Genomic DNA, 9,353 nt, shown 5'->3' on the forward strand with positions numbered 1-9,353 from the left:
TGCCGCTGGCGTTCAGGCACCTGTCGCTGTCCTGGGAGGTTTAAGAACAGGCTGGACGGACTCTTGTCAGGGCTGCTCTTGGTTTACTTGGCCCTGCCTCAGCATGGGGGGTGGGACTGGATACATGCTCAGGTTCCTTCCAGCCCTTTCTGGGGTTCTCAAAACCGCCTCACCCTGCAGGCCCCTGAGTTTCCACTGGCGGACATGCACAAAGCGCCCAACTCCTGCCGCTGCCCCAGCCAGCTCGCAGCCCCCGGACTCACTGGCGCCCCAGCGGCCCCGAAGCAGGATTCTGACCCTCTGTGTGGGAATGCAACTCTTCTGGCAGGGCCCGGGTTTGCAGAGCTGTGATGACTCTAGGGGGACAACAGACCTCTCGGCTCAGCCCCTGGAGAGGTCTGAGCCAGGCCAGTGAAGCCAGTCATGAGGGCCAGGCTCTCAAAGTCTGATACTGAGGGAGACAGGACCAGGGTTAGGAGCAGACCGTCGCAGTGGCATGTGAAGACATGGGTTTGTGTTCTGTGACGGAGGTGTGGCTTGCAGAACGATTGTTCCCAGCGCCCATTGGTGGCTTTTCACCTAGACCCCCCAGCGTGATGTCCGGGGAGGAGTGAGCATTGTCACCCAACTGTCACAGCGAGGCCCAGCGAGGGAGAGACTGGCCCAGCATCACACAGTGAGCCAGTGACAGGCAGTCTTGGAGCCCAGGGACCCCCATTCCCACTCCCAGAGCTGGGAATAGAACCCAGGAGTCCTGACTCCCAGCCCATGGGGGAGGGGGGTGGGTTGGGGATAGGGATGGAGCCAGGGTTTGGGCTGGAGAAGGCAATAGGACTGGATGGGTTTGTGGATGGTGATGGCCCCGGAGGAGGCGGGGGGGAAGGCTGGGGATGGAATCGGGGCAAGCAGGGGTTGGGAGGGCGGTGGAAGGGGGCTAGGATTGGGGTTGCCGGGTGGGTAGTTCCTGGTTTTCAGAAGCTTGTGGAGCTGCGCTAATGTGCTGAGGGGCACACGGTGCTGCCATTCAACTCGGTCTCTGTGTTAATGAAGTTTTGGGCAGTGAATTTTAGCTCTGGCCCCCAGCCCCGGCTGCCTGGCTCCTGGGAACCCAGCCCGGAGTATGCAGTGTAAACCAGTTAACGCCCCCTGGTGGCGAAATCTGGAAAGGCAGCAGCAGGCAGATCCTGGCAAGGGAGGGAGCTGGGAAAGCAAACCCAGGCACCCGGTGCCACAGGGACAAAAATGTTGCTTTTCGTGGCATCTTGGACTAATCCCCACCTCAGCGGACACAGAATCCCAGAGTCCTCAGGGCAGGTGACACCACAGCTATTGCTCCAGGCGCCCTGCGCACACAGCAGGTCTTACCCCCGCGGCCCCTCAGCAAGGGTATTTGTACCCAGGACGCTGAGAATGCCATGGGCAAAGGCCCCAAGAAGAGGGAGGAGAGTGGCTCTGTGGCGCGGGTAGCTGCGGTGGGCGATGGGCAGGATGTGGAGCACGGACTGGCAGCCCTGTGTGGACACAGTTGAATCAGTTCAAGCGTGCTGTGCAGCGATCTAGCTCGCCAGGCCTGGGAAGTGCTCCATCCTCACATTAAACAGGTTTGTTCTTTTCAGCGAGCAGCGCTGGGCTGGGTGCCAATCGCCTCCCAGCAGGGAGAGCAGAGATTTCGCTGCAGGCCTCCTTTCTGTTTTCACTCCAGCCATGCTGTCTTCTGTCCTTCCGTGGCCAGCAGCAGGGCATTACCGTGCCCAGCGCCTGTCTCTCGGGGCTGAGCGTCACTCTCCAGGCCTGGCCAGTCAGCGCCTTTCGCCAGCGCTATGGGTGCTTCCAGACAGACGTGCATTGCACCGTGGGGCCACAGCCACTGCCGGGCCACTAGAGCACTAATGGGAGGAGGGCAGGGGCTCAGTCAGACACAGGGGAGCAGCAGAGAGGAGGAATTCAAGACAAAAGAGAGGAAAAGGCCGCACGGGAGGCAATCCTGAGCAGAAATAAGGGGCAGGTGCCCACCCAAAAGGCCTTGTCAGTAACAAATAGGCGCAGCACTGAGGGTGGCAGAGGTGGTGACAGATCAAACCTGCCTGGAGACAGTGGCGAGGTGTCCCTGGGGTGTGTTGTACACCGGGGACACCTGCTCCTGTCAGTCAAAGAGGCAGTGCTAGGGCTTCATCTGAGACAGGCATGGTGGGAAATGAGGCTTGGGGAATTGCAGGTTTCTTTTCCCACCGTGCTGTTCCTGGACGAAGCACTCGCCCTGCCGCTACGCTGCACACGTGGCAGGACAACGAGGCTCAGGAGATCAGGGACAACAGGAGTCCAGGCTCATCCGCGCAGACGGCAGCCGAACTGACGCCCCTGACTGAAAGTGACATGAACTAGGAGACGCTCAGGCTGAGACAGGAGCAGCCACACACTGACTGGCAGGGGCGTGACTGTGCAGGTGACGCTCCCAGGAGCTGATCAGGTGAAGACAAGCTGGAGCTGGGCCACACCCATGAGCTCACCATTAATTCTACCCCCTTGCCAGGCCTCGCTGGCTACTGCCTTGTCTCCAGCCTTTGCTGGATCTGCCTTTCAATGACCCTCGCCCCACACCGCGTTCCTGGAGACCATGCCACCCTCCACAGCAGACAGGGGAGCTCCCAGCTGTTCACCTTACCTTTCCGTCTGTCCACTTCCTTACAGCTCCCCCTGCTCCGTGCGGGACCAGAGGAGCTGCCACTTGGGTTTCAAAATCAACCCGTTTGGTTTGGGTCTGGGCTCTGCTGGGTCCAGCCCATGGACGCTCCGAGGGAGTGGAAATGGGGGTGTGAATGTGGTAACCGCGTTGGTGCCATCTCTGTAATGCGCAGACTGGGGCAACCTGGGCTTCAGTTTTGCAAATTACTAATACTTCTACGGGGCTTTCCAGCAGAGGCTCTCCCAGCGCACCCTGAAGGATGCCCTGTGACAGGTACAGCAAACTAGGGCCCAGTGCAGGGACGAGAACCTGCCAGCTGAGTACAGGGGCTGGGCCAGACGGGAAAGACCCCACAGCCTGGGACCAGCTAACAAAGGCAACAGGTTTCTCAGTGACTCTCTCACCCCTTGTCCCTGGATTCATCCCAAAGGGGAGCACGCAGGACTCAAGGGGTCTCTGCTCTCTAGTGCCTGGCTCCCCTGCCTGGCTCACCCGGCAGCCTCTGCTAAAACACAGTGGCCAGCCCAGCAGTGGGCTGTGTGCGCCCAGCCCAGAGCAACAGGAGCCAGCTGCTCCTCCAGCAGGAGCAGTGCATGTGTAAATGGCAAATGGGCGAAGGCAGCTGTTTTGTTTTTTCCCAAACCCAACCCAGAGCATCTTGGGAGGCAGGTTCCCTTGCATCAGAGCCCCCCAGGTTGTGGCTGGAGGGCCAGGAGGGCAGGGACAATTTGGGCAGAGGGTTTTTAACCCAACCTTAATATTTCTAAAGCTCTTTCCATGGGAGGGTGTCAAAGAGCTTTATAAAGGGTGGAGTTAGCTCCCATCTCACAAACGGGGAAACTGAGGCATAGAGAAGTGGCGTTCTTTCCCCACGGTGACAGAGTGAGTCAGTGGCAGAGGTGAAAACAGAAAGGGTCTCAACGCCCAGTCCTGTTCATCAACCTCTGAACCACCCGGCCTGCCTCTTTCCCCCAAAATCCCATTGGTCTGATTTTGCAAAATCATGCTGGGGTGATTTGGTGCTGGCTGCTGTTTTATCCAGAGCCCGTCATTTGGAACTGGGGGGGCAGGATACAATGCTCGGGGGTTGGCAGTTCTCAGACTGGCTGGATGGGTCCTTGCAGGGGCTGCAGAAGGGAAACTTTGGCTCCCCAAGCAGCGAGACGGCGGGGGCGGGGCGAGACGGCTCTAGGAGATGATGGTCTCACTCTCTCTCTCATCTCCAGCGTTGAAAGGCTGGAGGCACTTTGGTTTCCAGGACATGCCAGGGATGTTCAGAGCAGTTCAGAGCCTGCAGCGACCCTGCCTGCCCTGCCTGCCCTGTGGAGCTCAGCTAAGCCAGGTGGATTCGAGGTACAGGCCCATGGCGCCGGTGCAAGTGTAAGCGGGGGAATGGGCCCGCTACTGTTCCTGGCCCACACGCTACCCCGGTGCAGTTGGCTAGCGACATGATCTGAGTCCTCGCCCCCACTCCAGTTACCCAGAGGCCGGCCTGACCTCGAGGGCTCCCCTCCCACTCTCCTGCGTGGCGAGATCCCTGTAACCCCGACCAGGCTGGACCCAGGATTCCTGGGGCTCAACGCCCAATCCTGCCGTGGTCCCATAGGACAGGGCTGGGGTGTCCCCACTGCGGGGGGCTCTCTCCACACTGGGGGCTTCCCTGACCCACTGATGGATGCAGACAGCGCAAAGCAGAAACGATTTAATGAACAACAATCCATCTTAAAAAATACAGAAAAGAGGAGAAATGTTAGAAGAAAACACCCAACACTGCCCCCTGCTCCGGGCCCCCCCAGCGTCTGTGGAAGGGAAGGTCAGTCTGCTTTCCACCCCACACTGCCCCCTGCTCCGGGCCCCCCAGCTTCTGTGGGGTATAAGGGAAGGTCAGTCTGCTTTCCACCCCCGCAGGCCCTGCCCAGGCCTGGCTGCGCTGCAGAGATGCAGAGTCAGACACTGGCTCTGGCGGTGGCCACACGCCCCAGGCTCTGGGGGGCAGGGCCCTTCTCCCCCATGTCTGCCCCCAGTGTCTGGGTCACGATCCCCTCCAAGGGCTCTTGGTTGGTGGCATCTCCCTGCAGTAAGGGTCCCCCTCGCACTCCCCAGCTGCTCACCGCACCCAGCCCCAGCCCCACTTTCATCAGTGTGGTACGGCTCAGCTCTGCTCTCTGGGATGCTCCTCGGGCCGCTCTGGCTCTGCTGCCGTGGCTCGGCTCGGCTCAGCTCGGCTCCCTGGCCTGGGCTTCTTCTCTCACCTCCCAGCCGCCGGCTGCTCTGTCCTTAGCTCGGCCCCGCTCTGGGCAGCTCCAGCTCACATGGAGATCTCCAGATCCCCCTGCTCTGCCTGCTGCTCGCCCCGCTCTCAGCCCAGGACCCCTGCCCTCCTGGCTCCCTCGTTGGCCTGCCCGCCCTGTCAAACACACAAGGATGATTGTTGCTGACGCGGGGCTCAGCAGGGTTTGCAGGAAGGAAGGGAGCTGGGTGCACGGCCGGGGCTGTTCCTAGGCATGCCCAAGCCGTCAAGGTGGAGATGGAGGGATCACTGGAGTGTGTAGGAAGGACTAAATCTGCAGGAGCAGAGCTGCTTGCTGAGCCAGACAAGACCAAATGTGGCAGGGCTGAGCTACCAAGAGCCATTCTCCCAGACCCAGAAACCAACTCTGTAGGGCCCAGCACTGTCTGCACGGAAAGCTGCCAGAGGCGTAAGCAGTGTCACAGCCGCTGAGGCGCTCCGCTGCGGGTATATTGCACCTCCCCTCAGCACTGGTGTGCAGGGAAACCTGCAGCAGGTAACAGAGTGATAACAAGGCCACCTAGCTCTTATCCAGGGCTTCTCATGCATACATCTCAAAGTGCTTAACTCGGGAGGGTGGTATCAGGATCCTCATTGGACAGCTGGGGAAACTGAGGCACCCAGTAAGTCAGTGGCAGACCCAGGAACAGAATCCAGCTATGCTTAGTCCCAGTGCACTGCTCCACCCACTAGAAGCTTGGGAAGGTTTGCTGTTTTTAGTAGGAAAAAGAATCTGAATGGGGACAGGCAGGGGGCTCCGGGCAGACAGGCATAAGAACACAAGAACGGCCAGTCTGGGTCAGACCAATGGCCCATCTAGCCCAGTATCCTGCCTTCCAACAGCGGCCAATTCCAGGTGCTTCAGAGGCAATGTACAGTACAGAACAGGAGATCCACCCCTTGTTGTCCACTCCCAGATTCTGGTGGTCAGAGGCTAGGGACACCCAGAGCAGGGGTTACATCCCTGCCCATCTTCGCTAATAGCCACTGATGGACCTGTCCTCCGTGAACGGATCTAGTTCTTTTTTGAACCCCGGTATAGTTCTGGCCTTTACAACATCCCCTGGCAAGGAGTTCCACAGGGTGACTGTGCATTGGGTGAAGGCGTACTTCCTTATGTTCATTTTAAACCTGCTGCCTATTCATTTCATTGGGTGACCCCCTGGTTCGTGTGTTATGAGAAGGAATAAATGACACTTCCTGATTCACTTTCTCCACCCCAGGCATGATTTTATAGACCTCTATCCTATCCCCCCTCACTCGTCTCTTTCTAAGCTAAACCACTCCAGTCTTTTTAATCTCTCCTCACATAGAAGCTGTTCCCTACCCCTAATCATTTTTGTTGCCCTTCTCTGGATCTTTTCCAATTCCAATATATCTTTTTTGAGATGGGGCAACCAGAACTGCGCACAGAATTCAAGGCATGGGCATACCATAGATTTATACAGTGATATGTTTGTCGTATTATCTATTCCTTGGCTTTCCTAATGGTTCCCAACAGTCTGGTAGCTTTTTGGACTGCTGCTGCACATTGAGTGGATGTTTTCAGAGAACTATCCACAGTGACGCCAAGGTCTCTTTCCTGAGTAGTAACAGCTAAGTTAGAGCCCATCGTTTTGTATGCGTAGTTGGGATGACTTTTTCCAATGGGCATTACTTTGCATTTGTCAACACTGAATTTCAGTTACCATTTTGTTGCCCAGTCCCCCGCTTTGGTGAGATCCTTTGTAACCTTCGCCGTCTGCTTTCAGCTGCACTATCTTGAGTAGTTTTGTATCGTCTGCAAACCTTGCTACCTCGCTGCTCATCCCCCTTTTCCAGATCATTCATGAACATATTGAACTGTTCTGGTCTCAGCAGAGATCCCTGGGGGACACCACTATTCACCTCTCGCCTTTGTGAAAACTGACCATTTAGTCCCACCCTTTCTTTCCTGCCTTGTAAGCAGTCACCGATCCGGAGAGGATCTTCCCTCTCCTCCCATGGCCATTTACTTTGCTGAAGAGCCTTTGGGGAGAGACTTTGTCAAAGGCTGTTTGAAAGGCCAAGTACATGATAGCCACTGGATCGCCCTTGTGCACATGCTTGTCGACCCCCCTCTGTAGCAGGTTCACACCAACCCCCCCTGCTGCTCAGGTCCTCTGCCCCCCACGCCGTGTGCAGATCACAGCTTCATGTGCCCCTAGTGCTCTTTAGTCATGGGCTTTTCCCACCACCAATTATTGACAGGCATAGTCCAGGCTCAGCCCCTCACGCAGCGCAGCCCCCCCTACAACCGCAGCGCAGCACTGTGCTCTGGTAAATCCCTGCCAGGGGCCTGTCTGTGAGCTTTTCTAGGGCTGGATTAATGAGGGTAAACAGCTGCTCCCTGTTAGCCCAGTCCCCGCAGGCTCACTCAGCTGGCTCCACTCCCCCTTTGATTAAGGTTCCGGGGCAGAAGGTGTGGTGCTGTCTGAATGAGGGGGGCCCTTGGGGTGTATTCAGGAGCTCCGATTGCTCCCTTCTACACCAGTCTCGCGTTGGGGGTGTCACGCTGGGTAGATGGGGGGGGGAGCATTTGTTATATTGTTTGACATCAATATGTCAAAATCATATTAATTCATGTGAGAGATGCCATGCCAGGTACTGCTCGGAAGGTTATAACATGCTAAGTCAGATGATAGTACTTATCTTCATGTGTAATATGTGAAATGGAAGTTATGGATGTATTTGGTATATCTGTATTTCAAGTGGTGCTGTCTGACTAACACCCCAGACAGGAGGGCTGCAGAACAATAGCCTGCTTAATGGCCCATTAAGACATTCCCAGGTGCAAGGGCCCCAGGGGGAGAAGCCGGAGATACACCTGATGTGGCACCAGGACTGGCCCATGTGGCTCTGGACTCCATTTTAGTTCCTGTAAAACTCTACAAACTGCATGGCCAGGGGGTATATAAGACAGAGGCCTTGGGAATCCATTTGGTCTTTAGTCACCAGTCTTTCAGTTGGGACTCCCCTTCAAACACCTGTCTACCTCTGGACCAAGTCAACTGCAACTGAAGCTGTGAACAAAGGACTGAGACCCATCCAATTACTGGATGTGCACCAGAGGAACTATGCAAGCCTGCAACTCCACAATTCTTCTAGAAACCTGATGTGTATGGACTTTCAATCATCTGTATGTATCTGATTGCTCTAATCCTTTCACATTTCTCTCATGGTTTATTTCTTTCTTTTTACAATAAACCTTTAGTTTTAGTTACTAAAGGATTGGCCGGCAGCGTGGTATTTTGGGTAGGATCCAAACTTGTATTGAACTGGTGCTGTGGTTGACCCCTTGGGGTCAGAGGGAACCTTTTTAGTAAAGAGCAGAGAGTTTAAATAACTGGTCTCTTTACTGGACCTAGTGCTGATTTGGGAGCCTGGAGCTGAAATGCAGTAAAGGGGGCTGTGTGTAATTGTGTACTGGCTTCTGTAGGGATTCAGAAGCGCAGTTTGTGGCTGGTTGGGAAGTCTGGCTTCAGTTCCACCCTCCAGTGCTGGGAGAATCTGCTCTCCTTTTACAGCCTGCCCTGACCTTGGCATTTTCAGGTGGCTACCCTGGGCACGGAAGGGTCACAGAGGGCTGGCTCAACCTTCAGTTCTCAGCCAACCCCCGTCACACCCTCAGAGAATTCTAGTAGGTTGGTGAGGCATGATTTCCCTTTGCAAAAGCCACAATAACTCTCCCCAACTAATCCTATTCATCGATGTGTCTGATAATTCTGCTCTTCACTATCGCTTCAGCCAGTGAGCCTGGCACTGATGTTAGGCTACTGGTCTGGCATTGCCAGGCGAGCCTCTGGAGCCGCAGGAGGCAGGCAGGGGTGCAGAGGCAGCAGGAACTGCTGAGTGGAGAAGAGAGCCTGGAGCAGGGGCCTGGTGCAGTGGTGTACCGAGGGGGGGCCAGGTCCCCGGGCACCGGCCTGTGGGGGGGTGCCGGGCCATCCCTTCACGATGCGCAGGGGGTGGGGGGCGCAGGAGGCTCTGAGAGGCAGCTGAATGGCAGCCGCCCCTCACAGCCTCCTGCACCCCCCGACCCCTGCACGTCGTGAAGGGCCGGCCCAGCACACCCCCCCTCAGGCTGAGGGAGAAGCCACCCCACCTGAGCCAGAGAGAGGTGAGTGGGGGGATGGCCCTGCAATGAGCAGCAGAAAGATCCCCCCTCAGGAGGAGGTAAGCGGTGTGCCCCCCTGCAGGTACAGACCCCCGCCTCCCCAGGGCAGCTGGGGGGTGGCGCCTTCTGGTGGGAGCTGGGGACCTTTCCTGCCCTGCATGCGGGGGGCGCAAATGCAGTCTTGGCCCCTGGGTGCCGGAGACCCACAGTACACCACTGGCCTGGTGTAGGGCCTGTGGCCTGAA

The sequence above is a fragment of the Emydura macquarii genome, unplaced genomic scaffold, assembly GCF_026122565.2.
Source record: "Emydura macquarii macquarii isolate MOO-44397 ecotype Brisbane River unplaced genomic scaffold, CSIRO-AGI_Emac_v2 contig_2417, whole genome shotgun sequence".
Taxonomy (NCBI): Eukaryota; Metazoa; Chordata; order Testudines; family Chelidae; genus Emydura; species Emydura macquarii.